Source organism: Accipiter gentilis, chromosome 28, assembly GCF_929443795.1.
Source record: "Accipiter gentilis chromosome 28, bAccGen1.1, whole genome shotgun sequence".
NCBI lineage: Eukaryota > Metazoa > Chordata > Aves > Accipitriformes > Accipitridae > Astur > Astur gentilis.
In genome coordinates, this window is record NC_064907.1 from 5,159,192 (window position 1) to 5,186,419 (window position 27,228).

Below are 27,228 nucleotides of genomic sequence, written 5' to 3' on the forward strand. Positions count from 1 at the left end.
GCTAATTGAAATACGCTTTTTCTCGGACCGCATCTTACTACAGACTTACATATCTGAGTAGACTTGAACTCGGTGTATTGGTTTTTTTCCTGTTATTGACCTTATCAATACCCCTGTGTCACTTTTTGTTGGTGATCTCATAGGCATTAGAAAAGTAAAAGCATTGTCCTTTTGCTCTGCTGTGAGATCAAAAACTGTCCTGAGTGCCATTTTTTGAAGGAAAAGAGCTACAGGAGCTGTATAGGGATTATTTGCGGCATACTGATGAAACTTCTGTCAATCTCAGAAAGCAAATCTCAGTTATGGCTGACATGAGTCTATTTTTGCATTTTTTTCTTTATTTACAGTGAAGAATGCAACACCTATCTGCTCAGGTAACGAGCAGTCTGCTGCAGTTTCCAGAGGTGACTACTCAGGCACTTGGGGAAGATGAGATAACCCTAGGTTCTGTGCTGCGCGGGAAGTTTTCTGGAGGTGAGCATTCTCCTTTAAATTTGGTCTCGGTCTGAAGTTCTTGTTGCCTGGAGGTTACCTGAAGCACAGGGTCACAGTATCGACTGTGTCAGGCTGGTGCTGTTAAGATGCATCAGGTTTCGAGAGAACAGCAAGGAAGGAAGTTTTAACTATTAAAAATGCTGATGTTAAAACTTTACAACTAGTAGAGTTAAACTTTGAAATTACAGCAACCTTCACCAGTCTTGTGCTACTCAAATAATTTACTTAAGCATGCTGAGTCAGCAGGCCTTCCTCAATGTCGTGGTCACTCAATTTTTAATTAAATAAAAGGCAGTTTTCAAAAAAGTAATAGTGTTGTTTTGGGCCCTATTTATTTGTACCAGCTCAAGCTCTATGACCATCGTAACACCACATGCTGAACTAGTTCTTCTACAACGTTACAGAGGCACCCCCCCGTTACAGAGGCACCCCCCCCGTTACAGAGGCTTTGTCTTTTCCTAGTGTGAATACAAACAGCAAAGGAAGAGAATAACACTGTTAAGCGCTGCAGCCATATTTCCAACGTATTTAACAGGGTGCAGATGAGTACCCAGGGAGAGCTGCTGAAAGTGGCTAAGCAGATTAGGTAGTTGACTTTCTAGGCGATCCGCAAGTAGAGCTAGCTGGGTACCTGTCTGGTTGTCTAGGCTTCTGTTAGACCAGGTGGAATCCATCTACCTGACTGAAAGTGCAGTAATTGAGTTAATACTTCCTCCGAGTTTGTTCAGTGAAAGAAAATGTGTTAAATTCTTTCTGTCATCAGCCCATGTAAAAGATTAGATTTACTCATGCAGTGCCCATTTTACAATAATTTCTTGCTGCCATCCAAATCCCTGCCCCAAGCAGGCGTGTGTCAAGTAAAATTAATAAACTAGAAATGAATTGGTTTAGATTTGTTAACTTTGAAGTATGCTTTAAGACTCGTATTCCCGTATGTATTTAGACGATTTCTAGCCAAAACAAGCCGAATATGGGATGAAGACTCTAGATCAATATGTTGTCATCTTCATCCCAAACAGTCAAAATCCTTCAGTGCGGGAATGACAAGTAGAAGTGCAAAATAATGAGGTTGTTAACATTAAGAGGTAGTGCTGGCGGATCTCCATGGGTGATTTTAAATAATTGACCACAACTAGGGAAGTCGGTCTTCCCTTTGGGGTACTTTAATTGAAGGAAAGGGGCAGTGGCTGCAATTTTTCCGTTGTTTGCAATCTTGTGTTGGAAATTTGCTTTAGTTAGCTTTCTTTTCTCTTACAGGGAGAAGTGGCTTGGCATGGTTGGCGTGTGGTCCTCAACTGGAGGTAGTGAACTATGTGACGGGAGAGCGGCGCTCTGCTTACCATTTCCGTGGAGTAAAGAAAAAGCCTCCCACCATTCGTGTGGTGAAGGATTTTTCCTGGCAGAAGAGAACGGGACTGCTGGTTGGGTTGGAAGAAGCAGAGGGAAGTGTTCTCTGTCTGTACGACCTTGGAATATCGAGAGTGGTTAAAGCAGTTGTTCTCCCAGGAAGGGTACGTACTCTTTAATCGGAGGAACGAAGCTTTTGCGTTGTCAGGTGCTGCGTAATCCTGTTTCAGGAGAAGCTTTGGAGCGTCTCTTTGCAGGCGGTATTTCTTCTATCTTGCATTAGTGCAGACTGTCACTTGAGAGTATCCAGTCGAGAGAGCCTTGGTGCGAACTCTTGGGCTTAATGGTACCATTATCTTTTGAGCTTACTGATGGTAAAACAAGTTTTCTGGGTTTATGGTAGAGCACATAGTTACCTAATTCTCCACTGCCACAAAAAGGCATTGAGAACTATCTTTTTTTGGCCAGAGTGAAAAAGAAAAAAACCAAAACCCCCTGTTCCCAGTGTTTGTAACATACATTTCCTAAATGCTTGATTTCTATATATGATAGAAATAGTGTCTTTAAAATATCTGAAACTTCCATAGTTGTGCTGTAAATGACTTAGACACATTCCCCAGAATCTCGGACTAGCAAGCAGGTGGCTTTAGAGCAGAACAGATTTTTATGTTGACTTAGGATAGGAAAGAAGAGCCGTTAGGGAGTTACTGATGGACTGTCGAAAGATTGACTTTCAGCTTGCCGTCCTTGAATCTCTGCTTATTGAATATTGTGTTTGTGTAGATGGGAGAGGCTGGTGGAATGTTACTCCTTTTTTTCTGTCTTCTATAACCCAGGAAGTCCAATGATGTAATGTCCCCTAGTCTCATTATCTGAATGTAAACAAGGATCAGTGCAAGTTAATAGAACATCAAGATTCACTATATTGTTTTTTTCTTGATATAACTGGAAACAATGCTTTGGTTTTAAGTCTTATGGTCCTCTGTAGTTACTTTCTTGTTTCTGATGTGCTAATTCTGGCTTGACTTTTGAATGATTTCTGTTTAGCTTGTCAAAGAGCTTAAATGCTAGCTTGCAGTTTTCCTGTAGGTAACTGCTATAGAACCCATAACTAATCACGGAGGACCCAGCGTGAGCACTCGGCACCTACATCAGAGTCTGCGATGGTTCTTTGGAGTGGCAGCAGTGGCTACAGATGTTGGTCATCTACTTCTGGTGGACCTTTGTTTGGATTTCTCTTGCAATCAGAATGAAACACAAGCCTCGGGTAAGCCTGCAGTTTTTAAACTTGAATTTGAGAGTGAGAAAACTTGTGTATAAACAATATGCATCCCACTTGGAAGACACTAGTGTGCAGGCATTTCTGACTGCTGATTACAGGTGGCGGTTTGACTTGGTGTAGTCCTGACCTGCTTAAAAACGGGAGTGACTTAATACTCCTTCTAATGTGATAAATGCCCCCCTGCCACCAAGATCCGTATGTCACTATGATGCTTGCCGGTGAGGTGTAGGAATTTTACCACGTTTTGTCAATGCAGCTGCCTGAGAGGAAGTGGTGTCAGAGGCGCCCTATTTCTTGGGAATGTTCTTCTGCTTCTGTGAATTGACTTGGGGCAAATTTTAGGCTTGCTTGTTAAAATGAATCCGACTTGTCAAAAATCGTGCCTTTGGATGACGGGATTCTCTAATTTGCATATTCGGATTGCATGCGCTGTTTTGGCTATTACAAGAGTGGCTTCAGGAGTTGGTGTCGCTTCAGACAGCTTCATCATGAGGCCCAAACGCGTGATTATTATAGAGTCCAGGAAGAATTTGTCTACGAAGGTTACGCTTTTACCTGGTTTTATAATACGATTGAGAATACCTGTCCGATCAGAGAGTTCCTCTGTTCTTTGGAAACATGCAAAAGAAAGCGTTGCATAAATGGGTATTTTGCCCGGGGCGGTAGAATTGGATGAGATGTGTTGTCACATCAGTGTTCAAAATGCAGCCTAAATGGCCTAACACATTAATTCATGGCGTGGTTTTGTGTGTGTAGGTCTAGAAGTTGCCACTAGAATTCCTGCTGAAGTTCCACAAAGAAGAGAAGCTGTGACCAGAGAAGGGAGACATCTCTGCTTTCAACTACAAAATCCTTCAGGAACAGCAATATCAACCCTGTACTACATAAGCAGAAGCAATCAGCTCGTTGTGGGTTTTTCAGATGGCTGCCTGTCACTGTGGAATATGAAAACTTTGAAGAGGGAGTAAGTAGGCCTTTACACCTGGCCATGCCTGGAGGTGCAGGGGTCTCAATTGTTTGCTTACGGAAGCATGTTCACGAAAGAGAACATTTTAGGGACTGAAATTTTGGGTATAATCTTGGAATGTTTAGAAATCCTCTTCTGAAATAACTATGAAAAGTCAAACATGGATTAAATGGACCGCCTTCTCCCCAGTGGACTAGGATTGTTTTCCTTCTTGTGCCTGTGGCTCGAGGGATTGTGGAAAGCATGCTTCTTTGGGTTACGTCAAGCAGTTTAGGATGCGGTAGAGCTCATTTTTCTAAGACGCTTTGTCCGATCAGTAGTGTTCAGTGAAGCCAGGAAATGTGTGTATTTTGATGAACCAGATTTTCGGAATGATTTTGCAGAACCAGTTACTGCAATTAGGGCATACATTGTGAAGCTTAAGTATGTTAATAATGTGGGTTTGGTGGTAATATTCTTTAAAGTGTCCAGGATGAAACTAGTGAGACACGAAATATCAATAGCTGATCTGTGCCTGACAAGATATTCTTTCCTACATGTCAGCCTTGTCCAAACTAGGAGGCAACGTTGTGTGTGAATGAAAATTTGCTTGGAACACTTGGAGATGAGGATAAGGGGCATGTAAATCTATAAGCAATAGAAAAATTAAGAGACGATTTTATATCTGCCAAAGAGCAATCGCACGTGAAATATGTGACCAAATTCAGATAGGGATTGGCTTAAGCAAGCGTGCAGTGACTCACCAGAAACTGTTGGATGCATAAATAGACAGTGGAGGACTAATTGGGTGGCAAGAATAGATTGTGAAGATACACGTAAGGTTCAGAAGTCTGGAGGAAAAATGCTTTACGTAGCATCCGAGTGAAGAAATGAGAAAGTACTTGTGTTTGGCACTGTCCTAGATTTGTTCAGAAGATAGGCTGCATTTTAAGTTCAATATTGAAGTCGGCTGGAACAGGAGGAACAATCTTTTGCCTGGCAGCTGAAGTAATCATTTATGTTCTTCCTCCCTAGGCAGAGAAGGATATAAACCCAGGTTATTGCACTTGATGGACAGTAATTTCCTCAGCTCTTGACTGTTGCATAAAAAGCAGTCGCTTCCCTGACTCACCTGTCTTGAGATGGAAGTGTGACCTTCTGTACTTTGAGGATAACCATGGAAGGATAAGCTCTTTTCTCAGAAGATGCTTCTACCCTTCCACAAACAGTTAGGGCCCATCGTAGGCTCACAGGGGTTTTATTTCCTACCTTTTCCCCTTTTCCTTTTTCTTTTTTTCATTTTTTTTCTTTCTTCTTCCCCCCCCCCCGCCCCCCCCAAACACATAGGCACCACTCTCAGCTTGAAGGAGGAAGGATTCCTGTCTATGCTGTTACTTTTCAGGAGCCTGAGAATGATCCTCGCCATTGTTGCTACTTGTGGGCTGTTCAGTCTACACAAGAAAGGTGAATAAAAAGTTACGATAAGCCATGGAATGCATTTAAATTTTTTTGTATCTTTGTTCACATACAGTTGATACATGTATATTTGTTTTGTTTATGTAGCTGTGCAGGAGATTCTCTCAGGTATGGAAGGTGTTAAGCTTACAATGCAATTTTTAAAGGATTTAACAGATGTGAAGAGGGACCTACTAGTGCCTACCTTCTGAAAGAAGGCAGAGCAACAGTGGCTATATTTTTGTGCTTGCATTCTGAAACGATTTCCTTTGTTTCTTGAGGACTGCTTCACGATTTGTTTGGTACTCGCACCATGGGATTAAAATACCATTACAAGTAGTTGGGGCTGCAGATCCCGAGCGCTAAACGTGCCAATGTGACAGCCGGCTGCCCCTAAAGGAGGGAGGTGACAGTATTGCGGATTACCTTGTGCCAACTTGCGCGGTCTTTGGAGCCTTTGTGAGCCAGGTCAGCTCACCTGGCAGAGACCGATCACTGTTCAGCAGCAAAGTCAATGGTTTCCTGCTGGGCTAATGACCCAAATCCGTATGTGGAAGGGTGCAGTGTGTGTATGCAAGAGAGGGGCTGGAACTTTGGTGGGAAGGGAAGGGAAGGGGAGAAAGATCTCTCTCTTTCAGCATCAGCAAGCTATTTAATCAGCTCAGCTGTTCACAGAGTGGCAGTCTTCTTAAGTTTGACTTTAAAGCAGCAATTTGTAGTCCATACAACATATTAAAGCTTTCAGATTGTGTGGTTAGCATTTGCCCCTGAAGCTGTTAGTGTCCAAATGTCCTCCTTGGTGTTATAGCGGCTACACATGACCAGTTATCTGATGGTTTGGGAAGTGGTGTTTTTCTTTTCAGCAAGAAAACACCAGTCTAGATCTAATAAAATGTTAACAAGGCCTCTGAAGCAGCTTTGTAATCAAATGTCATAATTTCTACCTTTTTCAGTGAAGGTGACGTTGTGAGTTTACGTCTGTTGCAGTTAGCATTTGGTGACAGAAAACGCTTGGCCCCAGGACAAGTCATGTATGAGGTAAGGCGTGCATGTATGTGAAAAGATGAAAATAGTGATTTTGTCTATGTGAGTATCAGTTAAGTTGTCAGGGGTGATTTTTACCATCAAAATTCAGCGGTGACTGAAAACCCAATCTTTTGCTGAGTCTTCTTGGGCATGTTTTATACTGCTGCATCTCTTGTAGTGCTCTAAGCACTTGGGCAGGTCGACTGGAGAAAGATGCTTTAATCGTTCTCCAGTTTCACTTTTGAACTTCTGCTTTGCTTTATCCTCTTGTAAAAGTTATTTGTAGCTACAGTCTTAGCAGTGGCAAAGACAATACCTTGTACTGTGTGCTGCTTTGGAAGAACACCCAGACGTCGATATCCATTCCTCACGTGGCTACTTTGTTCTGTCTCAAGGCTTTAATGTTAAAATGGGGGACCTTTTACTATTTGGCAATGCTTTGTCTCGGTCATCTTATTTTCCTGAATAAGGTGTGACGAGTGTCAGATTTCACCTCAGAGGGTTGAAATGTTTCAGCAGCTTTGAAAAATGGGTCTACTAAAAACTCCAGTTTTAAAAAAAGCACACAAAGTGATTAAATTATGTGGTTTGCGTTTGTGACCTGAGAAGGCTGTGGTGTCGTTAGTGTAAGACTTTTAACCCTCTACAGACGGTGCAACCAGTAATACATTCACAGGCTTCTAAGAGGTGTCAGGCACCAGTTTCTGGCTTTGAGATATTTTACTCCCCTGCTGTTCCTGCGTTCCTGTGATGAGCGTTGTGCAAGGTTGAAACAGGAACCAATCTCACAAGGTAGTTGAAGAGAGAACTAAACAGCTGGACCTCTGGGGGGAAAAGTCAGGTTCTTCAGCTAGCTTCCAGATGAGCCACTTAACACATGTAGCTTCATACCAAGTCTTGCTAACACCTACTGCCAAACCCCGCCCCAAACAACTCCCCCCCCCCCCCCCCCCCCCGGAAAAAAAACATAAAAGAAGCATTAGTACAGGATCTGTGTTCTACAGAGGACACTTGGAGTGTCGGAATACTTCCCTGTAGTCACAGATTGGTCAGTACTACGTGACTGTCTGCCTGCGTGACTGGCTGAGTCAAGTTTCTTGTCCGTCTTCCGTGGCAGAAAATTTCAGAGTTGTTCCCAGTTGCCAGGCCAAATTTGAGTAAAGGAGGAGGAATCTCCTGTTGACCCTTGTTCGTTGAAGAGGGTGCACAGAAGCTTGAAAGAAAGCTTGAAATCTAGTGCATCCAGGCACGGTCGTGGAGCGCACCTTTACGTTTGTCCTACGTGATGCTTGCAGGTGGATAGAGTATACAGCCTCCACTTCCACATCAGAGTCTGACAAGTGCATCTCATTTGAAAACTGTCTTCAGATTTTACGGGTCAATAAAGTCATTATTTAACATCTTCCATGCAGTGGAGTTCCTTAACTTAGATTTGCTTGCCCCAGTGGAGAGCTTAAAATACACTGTTTTGCTTCAGAAGTTGTCTTAGGCAGGAATGGTTTGATATCTTTTTTCCCTTCCCCTCAGCCCTAACTTTGGGAGGGACTGGCTCTTCCTAGATGAATAAAAGTTGAAATTTCTAGCGGTTAAAATTCATCTCTAAGAGGTTGATGGAGTTGTAGTACTTTATCCGACGAAAGGGTCTTTTGGCATGGTGGACCTTTTCAGGACATCTTTTATGATAAACTGTGTTTGGTGATTATTCCTTCTGCAATAAAAATGGGATTCTTTGCTTAGGCTTCATGCTAGTTTTTCGAAGAGATGGTTTAGATTTTTCCTATCTACTCTGCACATGTCTGTTATTTCCAAAGTTACTTGATAAAGTAGAATGAACTGTGCATACTTCAGAGCAAATTTTAGCTAGGGAAATGCTAAATTTTGAAAATGTGCAAAGCCCGTTACTATTTGACGCTTCATTCTCTTGCATGCCAGGTATAGTTTCTATTTGCCGTCAGAAATAAGCTCGTGGGAAATATACAGTACAATAGGCATATTATATTATACATATCCACATTCTTTCGTATTTAGTTGTAATGTTTTTATCTCAAAATGACCTTTTCTCTCTCCTTTTATTTTTTCCCCAGGGTCTGGAATACTGTGTCGAAAGATACAGTTTAGGTCTCACAGGTGGAGTCTTTCCCTTGAGCGGGCGGGCCAGCGATATTAAATTACTTAGCTGTCAGACTGTAGAAAAACTTCCCAAATGTGTCGACGGAGAGGATAGCGTTAATGCAGGTTTGTTCTAATGTCCCTGTTTGGTTATTCTAAAATAAGTAGTTTTGGAATCTAAGCAATGAATGCTGTTCTGTACCCCAGTCTGTGAGTCTTGAATACCTTTACAGACTAGCTTGTTGGGCTTATTTAAAATGGGTGCTTAAGTTATATGGGACTTCTTCAAAGGAAAAAATAAGTTGTATTTTATGCTTGCTGACATGCTATAGCAATGTATGGTGGAGTCACCTGCATGATGCTTGCCAGTCGTTTTATTCCTCCAGCTGTCATCTTTGAACAATAAGATGATGCTCCCCATTGCTTAGGAGTGTTACCTGAATTTTTCTTTCCCTGTTCCAACCTATGTCTGCATCTGCATCCAGCTGGTGGCCGGTCACAAGTGGTGTTCCCCAGGGCTGGGTATTGGGGCCAGTTCTGTTTAATATCTCTGTCAATGATCTGGACGAGGGGATTGAGTGCACCCTCAGTAAGTTTGCAGATGACACCAAGTTGGGTGGGAGTGTTGATCTGCTTGAGGGTCTACAGAGGCTCTGTGGAGGGATCTGGACAGGCTGGCTCAATGGGCCAAGGCCAACTGTATGAGGTTCATCAAGGCTAAGTGCCAGGTCCTGCTCTTGGGTCACAAGAACCCCATGCAACACTACAGGCTTGGGAAGGAGTGGCTGGAAAGCTGCCTGGCTTTGGGCCCCTCGCTACAAGAAAGACATTGAGGTGCTGGAGTGCATCCAAAGAAGGGCAACAGAGCTGGTGAAGGGTCTGGAGAACAAGTCTTACGGGGGGCAGCTGAGGGAACTGGGGTTGTTTAGCCTGGAGAAGAGGAGGCTGAGGGGAGACCTTACCGCTCCCTACGAGTACCTGAAAGGAGGTTGTAGCGAGGTGTAGTGTTGGTCTCTTCTCCCAGGTAGCAAGTGATAGGACGAGAGGAAATGGCCTCAAGTTGCGCCTGGGGAGGTTCAGGTTGGATATTAGGAAAAATTTCTTCACTGACTGGGTTACGAAGCATTGGAACAGGCTGCCCGGGGGTGAGTCGCCATCCCTGGAGGTATGTAAAAGACAGGGAGACGTGGCGCTTAGGGACGTGGTTTGGTGGCGGACTTGGCAGTTGGGTTTAGGGTTGGGCTCAATGAGCATAAAGGTCTTTTCCAACCTAAGCAACTCTATGATTCTATGATCTGCCTGTCCATTTCTTCCTCTCTAAATCTAATAGGTTCCTACACCTGCAAGTTCTTAAAGCAATAGCTTTCCTTGTCCATATGCACAGTTAAAACTCCTACGACGTCTTTCATTATCTTGCAATAATTAAATGTCCATCTCTGGGTTTACAACTTCTCTTATGCTCTGACCATATTTTTGAGCCCGCTGCAGTGATAACTTTCATGGCCCTTTGTTTTGACTGCATTATTCACCTTCCCTCTCTTCTTACTGGCCTTTACTGATGTATGATGTTTACAAAGAAGACACTTGCATGATCTTTCTAGGCTACTTCTGTTTATCATCTTTGACTTAGTCCTGAAGCGGCAACTTGCATCTCTTTTGTGATGCCACCCTCTGTCAACAGTGTGTCCAAATCTAACAAAAACCCCTTTGGATTTTCTCCACTCGTGTCACGTTTCTGAGGAGAGTGCCTCCTAAAAGCTTGTTAAAAACAAACACACACCACCACTCCACCACACCCGACAAAAAAAAACCCAAACCAAAATAAGAACAACAAAGCCCCTTTCTGTCTCCTTTTTATGAAGCATGAGGCATGGAGAAATACCTGTAATTTCTCTGATGGTTTCTAATTAGCTCTTATTCAGAATCTGTTCAAGTGAAGTTCTAGGCACACAGGAGCTGCTGTTGGATGTGGGTTGAGGCTAGCAACGAAGCTGTCTTCTGAATTATGAAATTAATTGGTATCTTCAAAGGCACTTGCAGCAGCTACAAAACGGAAGCGGCACAGGTGTTCACAATGAAACGTAGTAAAGTGTGTGAGGATCCCTAAACGTAATGATGAATTCAGCAGAGAACAGAGAAACATTTTGCCAAACAAACTGTCGCCCTCTTCCTTACTCTACTAGGGTAAATGATATACCACATCCTTTGCTTCCATCTGGAGAATGCGTTCTCCCCAGAGAAGACAAACCATTCCACTTATTGAGAGAAGTGGAGTATAACATTGTGAATGTTTTATGTTAAAATCTTTATTCCAATTTCCCATTTGTTGGGTTTGGGGTTTTTGTATTTGTTTTGTGTGATAATTGTGTTCGTTCATTCTGAATGTGCTGGAAAGGAGCTATTCTTAAAACCTGTAATTGAGTCCAATCTGGAAATTAGTAGTGCCTGCTGAGTGATACAAGAAGAGGGGGCAGTATGACTGAAACCTGTCACAGAGATGTTTGCTATTCCGTACATTTTTTTGTTATTCTCAGTGAGTGTTGTGCTTCGTGAGTGATATAACAGAATTAAGCCAAAATAGGAAGTGGTGTTTTAAACATATCAGCTATAGCGTTATTTTCTACAAACAAGAAACAATGTCTTGTCTTTTACAGTAGTATCGCCTGACACCAGTGTATCAGTCTTCAGCTGGCAAGTGAATACATGTGGTCAGGGAAAACCATCTGCTTACTTGGGTGTATTTGACATTAATTGCTGGTATCATGCTCACATGCCAGATTCACTAAGGTATATTTTTATTAAGTTGTTTTCAATATCCCTACAAATCAATCATTTGAAAGTCGGTGTTTAGCTCATGCACTTGCTTGCTTTCAGGCCAGAAGAACTCCTTCATCATTGCCCCTATTTTGCGTTGTGGTCACTGGATACTGTAATAAGCATGACTTCTCCAAACCCCCTTTTGGATATTCTGGTACACGAGCGGAGTCTAAGTCGGGGAGTTCCTCTTTCTCATCCACTACCTGAGCAGTTTTTTCATCCAAGCTCCTACAATTTTGGTAGGTATTTCACTGCTTTTGATAGTGATAAGCTTAAAGTGAGGTCAAATGCCATTTATTGGTTCTCCTGTTCATTGTTTGTCACTCAAAACCCATCCGAAACCAAAAAGCCCCAAACCCTCACAAGCTCAACCCTTGATTACGTTGTACTAACAAGGTGTTTAATGCTGTGACACATACCTGACAGTCTGCTGAGGTTTGGGTTTTGGTGCTTTTGTAATGTAGCCTGTGAAGTGGTGATGGTCATCAAATGAAATGAGGTTGAACTGAAGCTCAGAGCAGAGCACCTCGCTAGCACTAGAGATAAAATTTCTACACGCAGTAATTATTTTCAAAAAAATAAGTTTGGAAGTGATCTGACGAAGAAAATGGGTACTCAGTTACAGCTTTCCAGATACTGCTATTTACAAAACGTAAACTGGTCATAAGCTAAGTGCGAGAGTATGGAAGGCTGTCAAACGTTCATTGTCTCTGCAGGTGGTACGTGCTTGCTGAACTCCGGAGTTGTTCATATGACTTGCATCGGCTTCCAGAAGGAGGTGATCTTTTACTGTATCTTTATTGAGAATGGCAAGAGATGAACCTTTCCTCTGTTTTCTATTGCACTGCTTTCAGTGTCGGAGATCATTTTATGCCCATCCTGCCCATCCACACGCATGACGGCAATTGTGTCCTGCCAGTTTTATGCAAATGGTAACATTTTAGGTGCACTCTTGGGACTGTAAAACTACCACTGTCTCCTGTTGAAGCACGCTGAGGGATTGAATGTCTAGAGCGGAATACAACGTTGCTGTTGTAGGAGCAAGAACAAAAATGTTGTGGAAGTTGGGGAAAGCTGTTACTTCTGCATTACCCATCAGTGGAACTGCGTCCATAGTCTTGAGTTAGGGTTTTGATGCCTGATTAACTTGAAAAAGGAGGGCAGAATGGAGAAAATGAAATATTACTTAACTGTTTGAGAAAAATGATTTTTTTTTCTCCCGCACTTGGCCAAACTGAAACTTCCAAGCCACTGCACAGCTTGTGACAAATAATTTTGAATTAAATTTCAGCTCACTAAGTGTTTCCAACATAAATCGACTTGTGCACAAACAAGCACAGAAAGGGTCCTCCAAAGCGTGATTTGGAGTTGTGTGCTAGCTTTAGCTTATACAGAATATATTTTGTGTCAGTGTTCAGGGTCAAAAAAGGTCTGTGTATTGACAGAGAAGCTAGAGAATACTTAATTAAGCATTGCAAGGGCTGACCTTTTGTTTTACAGGATATTTTTTATAAACCGTAGCGGTTAGTTTGGCTGCCGTCTTTAAGACTCTACCTAGTAGTGCTTACCGATGCAAGCTTTCTAACAATTTAAGCGAACATTTGTATTATTTCTCTTAGCGATTATTCAGAACCTTAGTGACTGGATAACACTGCTGTCTTAATCCGTAGTTTTTGATTAATGTTTCAGGCCTTGAATTTTTTAAAGAAATGTGGTCCTTTAAGAAGTGAAGCCATTCATGATAGCTACAAGAGGTGTCTTGTAGCTGGCTTGCTGCCTCCAAGACGCGTTGATGTCCAGCCATCCAGTTTGAGTCAGGTGAGTGCGTATCAGGGAATCAAGGGGGAAATACATCCATCTTGTCTGACAGGGCTGTAGAGGCTACAAGACATGATAATCTGATTTTCCTATTATTCGCAAGTTGCATTGAAATGCAGGTGTTGACTTGAGTTAGCAGAAGTTACAGTATTCTTCAATCCAAACTACCGAGTTTGAGTGGGGGCAGCCCTAAGAGATCTGCGTTGAGAGACCCATCTCTTAATTCCGTGCCACAGATGGGCACAAGGAAGCGTGCAGGCAGTGCTGGTCATGCGCAACATAAAGCATCTTTCCCTCACAACAACCTTCACCCCATCGGTTTCTCAAAGCATTATGTTCATGCAGTAGCTGACTATGGGGGTGTCTCACTCGGATGCGAGCTGTTGCAAACATCAGCTTGCTGCACTAGACGTGATCACTTGCTTCCAAGGAATTGGGCTGTGGTAAACAATTACTCTTGTCAGCTCTGCCCGACAACTTCATCACCGCTCCCCCTCATCTTCCCTTCATCAGTAGGCTTTCCTGCAGCCTCTCAAAGCAGATCTTCACCTCTGTAGCCTCGTAGCCCAATTTACTCTGCTTAGAGTGCCCCCTTGTTGCTGCAACACCTGCATCGCCTTTATCTCATGACACCCACTATCTTCTCTCTGCTTTGTCCCCCCATAGGGACTCCACCCCCCTCGTCACAGGTTTTCCATTTGCAGTGCACCAACCTTTCTCTCTCATCTGAAGAGTTTCATGAGAGACGGAGCCTTTGTGATGAACAGCCCCTCTTCACCCAGGCAGGATCCAAGCTAAACGATTAGCTAGCTGGTCGTCACACAGTGGAGCCATTGGTAGGAAGGGGAGAGCGGTCTTCTCACTGCCCTCATCTTCCTGTCTACTGGATTGTTCACCAGATTTGTGGAAATGCGTTAAGGCAAATAACACTTCTGCACAGTGTGGTAGCTAAAATAAGTTTCTTGGCAAGCTGCCCTAGCCCACAGACTGCTTATTTTGCAAGCCTGACGTAGACTCTTGCATTCAAATGGGATGTTCTGATGTCAGCTCCGGTCTGGAAATAGCTTGGGAAATCAAGACGCGTTTTAATAACCTTTGCTGAATTGTGGCCATATCATTCAGAGACTTGTTATGCATTTGAGCAGGGATTTCTTTTGAAAGTTACTAAAACAAATTTCAGAGTTAGGGTCAAGAAGCTGGGTTTGGAGTTTTGTTTGCCACCATAAGTAGTATCTGGTGTGTTTCCTCGTCTGAAACCCATTTTCAGAAAAAGATGGACATATCATATGTGTATTCTAATGGGTAGAAATTGCTTTGAATGTAATGATTTTGCCTAGAAGGGAAAGCTACTTTTGAATGTCTTTAAAAAAAACACATTAAAAAAAAAACAAACAAAGAAAAAAACAAAAAGAAAAAAGTAAAATTTTATGAAGGCTCATTTCACCTGAAAGAAGTATCACAACACCAGCTGAAATTAGCTGCTACTTAATAATCGCACGTCTGTGCATAGCTGTGCATTATCCTGCTCAAGGATTACCACTGCATTATAATACAGTATTTGAGCAGCCTAAAATTTAAACCTATTAGAATTTAAATGTTTCACGTCTTTTTCTGTCATTTTAGAAAATGATAAAGTTTTGGGTGTCTGAACTGCTTCATGTCTTCAGAGTCTAGGAAGCTGCTTGACCTTAGCTTCACTGTTTCCGTGCAAGCGTTGCACTGTTGTCTTTGCTCTGTCCCCTTCACGCATTCCTGATGGCAAACTTCTACGTGCAAAATGCGTGACGGGTATTAGCAGAGGATGTTACCGGAAACAGTTAATTGGAACTCGGTAAACTGAGACTATGCTGCAGAGGCATGCAAATAAAGGTTAGAATCAGCCTTCAGTAAGTTGCAATGTTAGAGGAAGAGTTTAACGTGTTTCTCAGACCAACAAGCAGTGCAGCCTGTGGCTAGAGTCAAGAAAAGGAACGTGGAATTAGCTGTGTGTGTACTAGCGGACTGTGTGATGCCTGAATGAGTGTACAGTTAGAAACAAACGCTTGCTGTTGCTGGTTCAGATATTGAAAACATGTAAGATTCTCAGTTTATTTTGTCGGTTACGTTTAGGAGGAGCAGTTAGAAGCGGTATTGTCAGCTGCTGTCCAGACAGGTTCTTTAGAACTTCTGACTGGATGCATTAAACACTGGGCATCTGAAGGTAATATTTCTTACGTTGTTCTTATGTTATCTATTTTTCTAGTTTGCAATTGTCGATTCATTTCTTTTTTGTTTTCTTTTTTTAAAGCGCAGCCAAGTTCTGCTGCTAATTTACGGTTTGTTCTTGAGTGGACATGGAACAAAGTGATCTATGCAAAAGATGAGTTTGACCAAATATGTGAGTACTAGTGTAGTCATTCTGCAAACATAAAATGGTTCTTTCTAGTTGAGCGTATTCAGGAATGTGGCGGTATATGGTACCGCACGGGGTTCTTTAAGCGTACTTTGAAACTCTGAAATTGCTCTGCAGGCTAATGATGTAATATTTATTCTTGAAAAGGTGTTCCGCTGTTTGATGGCTCTCGCAACTTTGTTGACCCGCAGACGTTACAGTCTCTTCAGCACTGCCAGTTGCTTTTGAGCAACCTTAGCGTGGTCTTAACCCGTTTTCTAACAGAAGCACAAGAGCTTACTGGAAAAGGTTTGTAATCGTATCTATGAAAACTTTGGTACCTTTTACTAAGATTTGGAATTATGCTTGAGTTGTAAGTGTGGAAAGATGAGCTTCTGTTGGTTTTGATGATTGGAAGACAGCCAAATTTAGCTGGGAGAAGGGGCTTAAATCTGAGAAGTTGGGACTACCACTTAATATGCGTTGATTTCAGGGAAATAGTTGGTTGTGGAGTTCATGCAAGTGGGTAGGGGAGGCTACATTCAGCAAGAAGCTGTGTAAGCAGCTGGGTGGAGATTCCAGCAACCGGATGTGGTAGCGCTGCAAATGATTCCTTTTAATTCTTAGCTAGCAATTTATAATTGCATGCGAATATTGTACTGCAAATTGCTAGAAAATACAAAGGAAGCACAAATGAGTAACTTGTGAAATAAGTTACTTGAGTTTCTGTAGCTTTTTATGTTATCACTTGTCCTTGGCATATTGAGGGGAAAAGAAGACTATCCCTTTGCTACGGTAAAAATCCCCGCTACGTGAAGAACAAGTGTCTTATTTGTGAGTGTATTTAATAGTTCTGGCTTGAGGGTTTTTTTCTTTTAACCTTTAGTGGATCTGGTTCTTTGTAGGGGTTGCTTTTTTGTTTTGGTGGTGAATGTGGGTTTTTTTCTTCAAATAAGAAGGTGCTACAGAGTGAGAAATGCAAAGACCACGATTTCTACCGCGTTCCTTTGATTCTTTCTATTTGGGATGATGAAGGGGGTTTTGTAAAAATGAAAGGAATTGGATAACAAAAATCATCTTACGCCTTTTTTTCAGGTTTTACTGACTTGACAAACAAGCAGGTGGTAACTGGCCTCCTTTCTTTGTATGCACGAGTGGTCATCTGGTTCTGTCGATCCAGTCTCCTTCCAGAGGGTTTAGGTAAGCATAAACTGTAATACATTTGTAACCGGGAGACTATCCAGTAAGTGATTCCGATGAACACATGCTTAGCCGTGTTTTTGTAAATGTTTTGTCAGTGCTGAAGTTCTGTTGGTGAAACGGAGATTCTCCTGTTTTTTTCAAATGCATAGTGTAGAATAATGCAAGCAGTTTCTTTCCTGGATGTTCCTTAGAAAGAGCAATAAGCCTCTGACTTGAAGGAGTTGCTTGTGTCCACAGCTTGAAAGACTTGGGATTTTAAACAAATTACTGTTACACAACAAATACGGGAATGCTTGTTTTTACAGCAAAGGCATTACCTGCGTGTTTGGAACTTTTTATTCATTGCTTGAGGAAAAAATACACCTCAGCAAGACTTCTTTATTTGGGTGGATTATAAAGTCTATTGTCAGCCTTCATTGTCTCACAAATGCTCACAGGACATGTTTAAGAAACCATTCCCTTTGAGAATTATCCTTTCTGTAGTGAGCTTCCGCTTACAGTACGTGTTCTAAATGCTACCTCAATTGTAAACTTGAAATGGCACTTGAGAGAAGAAGGAGTTGAGTCTTGTGTCTTACCACTCCTTTAGCAAAGGCAGAAAGAGGATCGGCTTCTTTCAAAGTTGGAGGCTTGCCTGTGTGCTTCTTGATGCTTAGCTCATATGATCGTCTGTCTTTTAGTCAAACGTTTTAGTTTCAAAATGTGATATTGCTTCTTTAACTTGCTTTTACTTTATTGCCTGTAGATGATGATGCGCGTTTGGGTAGACCTTTCTACAATTACCCTCTGATTCAGAGCTACTACACTGGTCATCGACAGAAACTTGAGCGTTTATCAAGGTAAGCCTTACAGGAGAACTTGAGAACACTTCCACTGTGAAATGAGAAGTGGCAGTGAGTGGCTTTGCTATCAACAGTTGGTATTTGCTCTGCTTAATGCAGTTGCCAGCAATCCTCTTCACTTCAGTGATGCATGCGTTCTCTTGAACACGGAGGTTACTTTCCTGTGTTACAATATTTGTATATACCTCTGCTTAGTACCACTTGTTGGCATCGTCGTTTCTTGGTAGCGTGCTTAATCCGGCAGCCAATCTGTATCATTTGGTACTACTGAAAAAGGTCATGTGTTCAGGAGAGGGTCAGCGATCTCCCGTTCAGCAAAGCACGGCGTTCACAGAACAGGTGCTTTGGACAGAGAAGAAAGCAAGTTTTAAAAACAAAACAAACCTCATCTCGTTTATTGACTAGCGAGCGATGGTAATAACTGTATTGGCCTAAATCACAAGTACATTTGTGTGATTTAATGAGATAGTCAGAGTTTGATGTAGTTGGCACACCTAGCACTCTACTGGCTGTTGGATAAAAGTCACTTGCCGAACGTGAACTCTCTTTGCTGCGCTAGCTCACTAGCATATAGGTGATACGCCTTGGATTGGACGATAATAGATTTTTCTTTGGAAATTGTGCTGAAAACTAAATAAAGAGCTCAAAGAAGCTTAGGCTATGGCACCGCGAACAAGAAGAGGATGCTGCAAGATGAGTTAAGGTGCAAGCTGCGGCGTAGTAGCTATTGACTTTAAAGTTCATCTTACTTAGCTTACTTCTCAAGTAACTTACATACCGGCTCAGGTGTTCCTTAGAAGCATACAACCTCCAGTGTGCTCTTTCTGCTTCTTATGATGGGGAAATGAAAGGGTAGTGTCCCAGTCAGCCAAAGATTGCGATGGACTTGTGAAGAAAGCAATTTTTAAAGGTTCACCCATCCGTGGTTGTAATGGTCTGTGCATAGAAACATAATGGGGATGTGCATAGAAACATAAATGCTGCTTAAGATGACACTAAACTTCACCTGTATGCTCAGCTTTCTGAAAACAACTTTTTTCAGTAACAAAAGTGAGATGCTGAGAACAAAATCTGAACTTTCCGTGGTGTTGTCTTCTTCTCACAGCTGTGTATTGGAACACTCCAACGGGAGGCATTAGACTTGCGTTAAAGAATAGTCCTGGTATTTTGACACTGTTGCGTTTCCTCTGTTAGACAGTAGGAGAGTGGTTATTTCTGGCACATAAAAAACTTAGTTCACACTTCCTTTGTACTACAAGACAACAAAAGAGAAAACCTGAAAACGAAAAGGTCCCTTTAGGGGAGCTTTCCAGGATGTCTGTTTGGAAGTCCTCTAATAATTCAGTATGATCTAACAAAGATCTTTCATCTGACTCAGACATTCCTTTCATGTGCCGTTTCAAGTCATAATCATGCCTTTGTGTGTTTGTCACTTTCTTTGCCTCGTGGGAGCTTTTTTTTGTTTGGTTTGACTGGAGGAGATCTGTTACACTGAGAGGCTGGAATTAGTGTTTGACTCTCCAAATCCTTGCTACCTTTTGTTCCAGAGGAAAATGGGATTCTGACTGCTTGATGATTGATGGAATGGTTTCCCAGTTAGGAGACCAAGTTGAGAAGTTGTGGCGGAGAGATGAAGGAGGAACTGGGAAATACCCACCTGCTAGTTTACACGTGAGTGTTATGTTCACTGAAAACAGCAACGAACCCCCCAAAGCCCCACCCAAAAGCCAATGATTCATGAAAGACAGGAGTTTTTAAAAAACTTTTGATTTTTCATTTTCAGGCACTGCTGGATCTCTATTTGCTAGAAGGCATTGAAGAAAGCTACAAACATGCAATTGTATCCTTTCTCGTTATTTTTACTACACCTTCAGTATACGCACATAAATGTTCTTAAATGTTTGTCACCTGCGCGTTTAATAACGTTTTTGAATTTATGCTTCCAACACAGTGCAAGTGAACACGTTTAGTTTAGAATGGAGATGTGGACAGGAGCGTTGTTTTATTTCTTTGTACTGTGGATTCTTTATGATTTATTTGTTGCAAAGTCTTTTCTGACATGCGAAAACAGGTTTACTAAGAAATGTTAAAGCTAAAAATCTCCCTTGGTTTTTCTCAAAACTTAGCACAGTTTTTAATTTTTTAAAGCACCCGTGTCTGTAGCAAATGACTGCTTACTAGGATGATGCAGTAATACGTGCTGCTTGAGAGCAGAAGGATTTCTAACCGGTACCTGATTTTTGCCCAAGTCTTCTGTCTTCCTGCCCAGATAGCAGTGCTTGCTTTTGTTCTGTTAGAAGTGCAGGCACACGGAATAAGAAAGAGAGAGAAGAGAAAAGTCATTGGGCAGAAACTTAATTTTTAAGCTGCTGAAATCTACAGAATTACTTTTTGTTGTTTGCTGCCTAACCCGAGAGGGGAGCCTAGAGAGCAAGGGGTTTAAAAAGGGTTGTACCCCAGAGCTGTCTTGTTAGAATATGTCCCTAAAAACGGATGTCAGAAAGAGAAAATGACACTACTGATGAGTGATCCGCATACTGTTTTAAATCCAGTGTCAATCATTCAGTGCTAGGTTCTCTTGTAAGGACACCTTAATTTCCATTGTCCTATATACTCTGGAAATGAGGGAAAAAACCAACGGTAGAAATTGTTTGCTTTAATAATTAAGCATTGGATGTTCAGGTGTTTTGAATGTCCAGCTGGTAGCTCCAGTGACTAAAGAGGGAGCCTGAGTTTGTAACAACGGAAGTATTTAAGTATCTAAAGTTAACCTTTCTGAATGCCTTACAGAAATCAAAGAGTATTTCTTTCTGGCTATTTATTCAGAATGCAGTTTTGTGGTTAGGACCTGACCGTCCTCAGGTTATAATAGCTCAAAATGGCCAGACTAATACGGCAGTATTTTCTGCTTCCTACCACTTGTATATTCTGATTTCACTGTGTTTTTCAAAATGTGATGTGATAAATGTTTGGTCTTCCAAATTTATTAGCCTTAACTAGATACTTGATGTCAGACAATTTACTTGCTGCTAGATATCATGCATTCCTTTCCGAATAAAACAGAGACTTCAATCGACTCCTTCCCAACTGCCTTTGCTATCCCCTGGGGACTTGTTAAGCTTGTTGAAGGCTTTTGGCTTCTAGATCACAATGATTACGAAGTAAGTACGTTACAGTTCAGTTAGACATCCCCTACAGTCCAAAGCTGTAATCTGTAAAATGATTTTAAAAAAATCGGTGCTTAGCTAATAACAGGTGCTACAACATTAGAAGCCCTTTTGTCATACTGCTACGACATGTTCAGCAATAAGTTATAATCTGAAATTTTCTTTTAGCCACTTTGACAGGAAATTGATTAAAACAAAGAAGAAATCAACTTTAATAATGCTTGATACTTGAATTTTCAAAGCCATCCATTTAGGTTGTTTTCAGCAGACCGATGGAGCGCTTTCTCAAAGACAGTGTTTTAGGTACTTTAAATACTAAAACGACGATCATAGCAGCAAGGTTTGAGGCAGAAGACTGCAGAAGTGACTGTTCAACCTAATTCATGTTCTTTCTGATGCTGAAGGTTGTTCTTTGCCTGTCACGAAGTTAATATATCTGTTTGTCTGGGAGAACAGCTTATTATTTGGTAATGTATTTATAAAAAGTGGTGTTTGTACACAGAGATTTGGTTACTCTGGAAAAGTGTGAACTACTCCTTTTAAAACACTCGCTTTGTTCTGTACGGCTAACTGGATTTCTTTTTTGCAAATACTTGAGAATTTTTATTTACAGTAGTTAGTCATCTCAGTTTATTTAAGACACGTCCACCCTTACTTAAGGTACTTTTGAATGTTCTTGTGGTGTGCGTGCATGTGCATATCGTAATACACCTGACCTCTAACCTCTACAGAATTCACTGGCCCTGCTCTTTCATCCAGCTACAATCAAAACTGTGTCATGGCAGCACAGGAGAATTATTCAATCCCTGATGTGCCAAGGAGAGCATAGGCGAGCCCTCAGATACCTACAGATGATGAAGCCAGCAATGCCAAGCAGCAGTGAAGTGCGGCTTTTCCTCGCTGTGTTGTTGTCCAATAGGTAAAGAAACCTGTCCCACCGTTTTGGCATTCAAATATTGTGAAAGGTGGAGAACAAATAATACGAATCACCATCCCCTAAATTCCCTTTAAACTCTGAAGACAGTAGTTTGGGGGCATCTTTTTGGTTATACTAGTAATAAGCCTTTACGTCTCAAAAAATTTAATTACAGGTGTGTGGTGGAGGCCTGGGGTCTGTTGCAGCAACATGCCACCAGGTTAAACATCGAAGAGCTGTTAAAACACGTGTATGAAATCTGTCAGGAGATGGGACTAATGGAAGACTTACTGAAGCTACCTTTCACAGGCACTGAACAAGTAAGTGTGGACACGACAAAAATCTTAATGGTCTCTTTGAAAAGAGAAGAGGCAGAATCATAACAGATTTTTGAAATGTGTTATTTCGCATAGGAGTGTTTGGAGAAGATTTTACAGAGCGACGCTGCTGTTCGGAATCCTAGATTTCCTTTAGACCACCATGTGCAGCGTGCCAACTATATCCCAGCGCTGCAGTCGAATCGTTCAATGAACGTTAATCTTACGGTAAGCATGAAAGTTCTGTCAAGTGTGCAGGTTTCTGTTGGGTGTTACTAACCATTTTTGGTAGTAAATAAAATAAAAATCAATGCTTTGTTTTCTATACCATTCTTTGAAATACTAGGAATAAGTTTCTACACTTTCCGTTACAGCTGAACCTAAAAGTTGAACAAAATATTTCACTACTCCAAAGCTACTGCGTGAAGTTATAAATTAAGTGTTGCAGACCATTGTCAACTCCACTTAACATAGTTTGTTTGCATCTAAGGAATAATGGTTTAGAATGCTGAACGCTGTTTGTGTCACTCCTTTCTGTGGCCTGAAGAGTATGTTGTATGTCATCTCTTGAATCTTGCACACAACTTTATTTTTCTAGCTGACAGCAGTCTGGATGCCAATCCACAGGTAAAATCTGTGTGCTGGTTTGGTTTTCTTTTTATTTCCTCCAGGTATAGCATGAGCTCTGCGAATCCGCAACTTCTGGTTTACCCCTTTGATGACAGAAATTCCTATCTAACTTCTATTTCTCAAAACAGCCAGAACAAATTTTGCGTTTGGCGAACTTCTGTTATGAATCTGTGATACATGTTCTGTTTTCCGGAACCATAGTTTTCCAGTGGATCGCACTTATAAAGTGGTCTTGGAAGGTTTAGGTCCTGCATTTGAAAACTTTACTTCAGGCAGAAGGTGTGTGTAGGTAGCCTTTTCTTACCTGTTTTAATATTCACATCATTGCGTCCACTGTAATTTGCAGTTGTCCTGAATATTCAGTCATCTCGGACATTGGTGTTACAGGAAAAACAAGGGAAAGCCTGCTATTTCGTAAGGCATTTGAAAATTGCAGGTGAGAACAAGAGGATCGGAGTAAGGTTCTGCCGAGTGCCGGAATTGTTTCAACCAGAAGTTGTAGGTTCTGTTCTTATCCTAGTCTGCCTTGCCCTTTGCTGAAATTACCGGGTGGAATTGGTGTGTGCCGAGGAGTAGAACTTGCTGCTCCTCTGTGCAGTGGCGGTATTGTACAGTATCTGTGGAGGAAATGTATTCACTAATTAGAAATAGCAGAGATAGTTGTGTGCAATGAACTTCTTGTAATCAGTTGCCTTCTTGCTTTATGCTTTTTGTTCATCAGAATGATGGTGAGCCTCGCTTGAGAGAGAGAGCAGTTGCCAGAAGTTCTAGATTGGACCAGTGTGGCAAGATCCTTCCTAGAGTTCAAAGGAAGCTGGCCAGAGAGAGAGCCAAGCCTTACCACTTGCCTTCATCGGTCTCAAGAGAAGGTAATTTTTAGGGGAGGGAAATACAATGGACAACTGACCACGACTTTGATCACACAAGGCTGATATTTTTTCCCCTCTTGCTTTACAGTCGCAAGACCAAAGCCGTTATCAACAGTAACAAAACAAGCAAATGCAGGAAATGTGCGTACAAGAGCAACGTTCATCAGTAATATATTGTCCAAAAGTGGAGAAGTAGGGGTAGGAAATGAGCAGAAAACCAGTTGCTCACGCCGTGATAGGTAAGCAGCCTTTTAAGAAAGTTTAGTCTTGAGCTGCGTGTCTGGAGAGAGAGAGAGAGAGAGAGAGAGAGAAATCCACTTGAATTATGTTAGTGTTTTGGAGGGAAGGGGCACCTGAATAAAGCTTCCTTTGGCTTTTTTGCACCTACAAGATATAACATTTAAGAATCAATTCATCGTAAGTAATACTTGGAGCGAGAGTTCTTCTGCTATAATAATCTCATTTGTGCAAATACATCTATTTACATTACAGTAAATGTGTTTACAGAATTTAAGGTAGCTGAAACGAAAACCATGGTTGCCAACAAGCTGTTGGTGTACAGGTTTTGGTAGACTTGATTGTGTGATCAAATAGTAATCTTTTACCACTTTGGGCCCAGTTTCTGCTTCGTTTCTGCCTTTTGTTTTGTTTTTTTTTACTCAAAACCAGGCAGAATTATAAAGAGCAAAAAAGAAGCTAGCAGTTGTCAGATGATTTTCCTAGAGGTGGTATATTCAAGGTGAAACTTGAATTCTGGTACGTTTGGACTTGAGGGGAGTGAAAGTCAGTTACATTTTCCGTCTAATTCTAGGCCTAGAGCTACAGAACCACCAGTCATAGCACGTCCTCTCCCTGATGCGGAGCTGCCCGATGCATTTGTTGGGACACCCGTTAACAAAATTTAGCTTTGTACCTGTTAAAGAAAAGGTCAGCTTGGGGACACAACTAAGTGGAGAATTTGAAGTGGCCCCAGCAGTGAAATGCAGAGGAATTTTCTTCTGACATGAGAATTACACATCACTTGTGCCACGTAAAATTGCATTACTCTTGCCTCAGATGGCAGGGATTTAGGAAATTCAGTGTGACATGTCACGAAATAATGAAAAAACAAGAGAAGGCCTGTAACTTGTTCATGGGCCTGATACATCAGCCCAGCAGTGAGGGTTCACCTGTATTTCTTGTTCCTTGAATGTCTTTGTTAAGTATCACCTCAGATGTCTTGAGCGCAGCATGATTTTATTTCAGGTATTTATTTATGTTCACAGTTTCAATTGTGTCTCTTCACAGATCGCTGGATTTGGTGGTTCGTCCTGTTCCTTCAAGTTCTGCAGCACAGGGTGATAGCTGGCAGTCACCATGCAGCGCTTCTACTTCATTCATGGCACCCAGCCCGCTGAAACCAAATATGCTTGGTTCCATCTCCCAAAAGAATTTTTCAGGAGCATCAGAGCTGAATTTACTGGAGACACCTCTTGTGGTTAAGGTTTGTGTTTTAAAAAACAGGATCAACCAACCGAAGCAAAAGCCTGTAAACTTTGTTTCACATGAAACCACCACAGTATTTAACACAGACCCTGTTGGATTCAGACTGTGGAATATTTTCAGCATGCGTGTGGTTATTGGACGTAGAATCCTTTTGGAAGCAGGACAAAGTTGGGAACAGTCTTGAAGAGGGAAAGTTTAGTTCTAAGTTAACTGCCGTACGCACATTGTCCCATAGCTTCGTGAAATACTTTGCTCCATGCAATAAAAACGAGTGTAGGTTATAAATTGGACTTCTCAGTACACATAGATCCTTAGAGATGCAATTTGTAGCTTAACCATCTCATTGTTTAAGTGCTCAATAGCTCTGTGGAGTTTGACTTGCATGCCTACAAGCAAGAATGTATATGCTTCCGTTTCTTAATCCACTTAAGGGAATGACAACGTAAGTGATGCCAGTTAAGCGATGTCAGTCTCTGTCAAATTCAGTGATGGCTTTTTGCAGGGATTCTACGTATTGATGCTTGTGTTAAACTCTCTTTCCATTCACCGCCATCAAACTCTCCTCATGTAAGGAAATAACAACTGACCAATCAATCTTCTTGGTGCTGCTCTTTTTGCCTTTGCCTACCTGAACAGAATAGTAGTGATCTCTCTGAATTATAACCTTTTTCTTCTTACTAACTATTGTCCATATCGTTAAGCTGGTTTCATTCTCTTCCTTTTAAACCCATTCAATACTGTAAAATCTTTTCTGAGCTGACGTAAGGAGACCTGAACGCTTCTAGATGAAGATGTGTAGGTATGTTTACAGCAGTGTCACTTCATTCAGTCCAGTGCGTGGATTGATTAATCAGAGAAGAAAGAAGGTATCGCTGTTGCTTTGCCGATTGCCATTTCTCATGGCAGTGTTTTCAGTTGCTGTATCTGGGGTAGCATTTGAAGCTGTATGCCTTTTAGAAGAGCAGTGTAGATATGGCAAAAGTTACTGGGATGGGAGATAGCATTGCAGACAAGAAGATGCCATATCCTTGTTTCTTCAGAAAATTAATTTGAACACTAACATTTTATGTTGCATTAATTAAAAAAAAAAAGAAGAAGAAAGAAGCCAAAAGAGTCATAAGAAACATAAAACGCATGGGTTTTATACCATTAAGTTTTTTGTCCCTTTGGAAAAAGAGCAGTGCAGAGGCTAATCTTTGTCCTCTCTGCTGGTACAAAGTCAGTTTAATTTGAGCTAATACTTTAGTTGTGTGCAATGAACTTCTTGTAATCAGTTACCTTCCTGCTTTATGCTTTTTGTTCATCAGAATGATGGTGAGCCTCGCTTGAGAGAGAGAGCAGTTGCCAGAAGTTCTAGATTGGACCAGTGTGGCAAGATCCTTCCTAGAGTTCAAAGGAAGCTGGCCAGAGAGAGAGCCAAGCCTTACCACTTGCCTTCATCGGTCTCAAGAGAAGGTAATTTTTAGGGGAGGGAAATACAATGGACAACTGACCACGACTTTGATCACACAAGGCTGATATTTTTTCCCCTCTTGCTTTACAGTCGCAAGACCAAAGCCGTTATCAACAGTAACAAAACAAGCAAATGCAGGAAATGTGCATACAAGTGCAACATTCATCAGTAATATATTGTCCAAAAGTGGAGAAGTAGGGGTAGGAAATGAGCAGAAAACCAGTTGCTCACGCCGTGATAGGTAAGCAGCCTTTTAAGAAAGTTTAGTCTTGAGCTGCGTGTCTGGAGAGAGAGAGAGAGAGAGAGAGAGAAATCCACTTGAATTATGTTAGTGTTTTGGAGGGAAGGGGCACCTGAATAAAGCTTCCTTTGGCTTTTTTGCACCTACAAGATATAACATTTGAGAATCAATGCATCGTAAGTAATACTTGGAGCGAGAGTTCTTCTGCTATGATAATCTCATTTGTGCAAATACATCTATTTACATTACAGTAAATGTGTTTACAGAATTTAAGGTAGCTGAAACGAAAACCATGGTTGCCAACAAGCTGTTGGTGTACAGGTTTTGGTAGACTTGATTGTGTGATCAAATAGTAATCTTTTACCACTTTGGGCCCAGTTTCTGCTTCGTTTCTGCCTTTTGTTTTGTTTTTTTTTACTCAAAACCAGGCAGAATTATA

The 27,228-nt window shown here is 41.5% G+C and overlaps 1 pseudogene; it reads left to right on the forward strand.

Moving 5' to 3' along the window:
• Window positions 1-351: 351 nt before the first annotated feature.
• Window positions 352-27,228, forward strand: part of LOC126051810 (protein ELYS-like) — a 45,092-nt pseudogene continuing 18,215 nt past the window's right edge.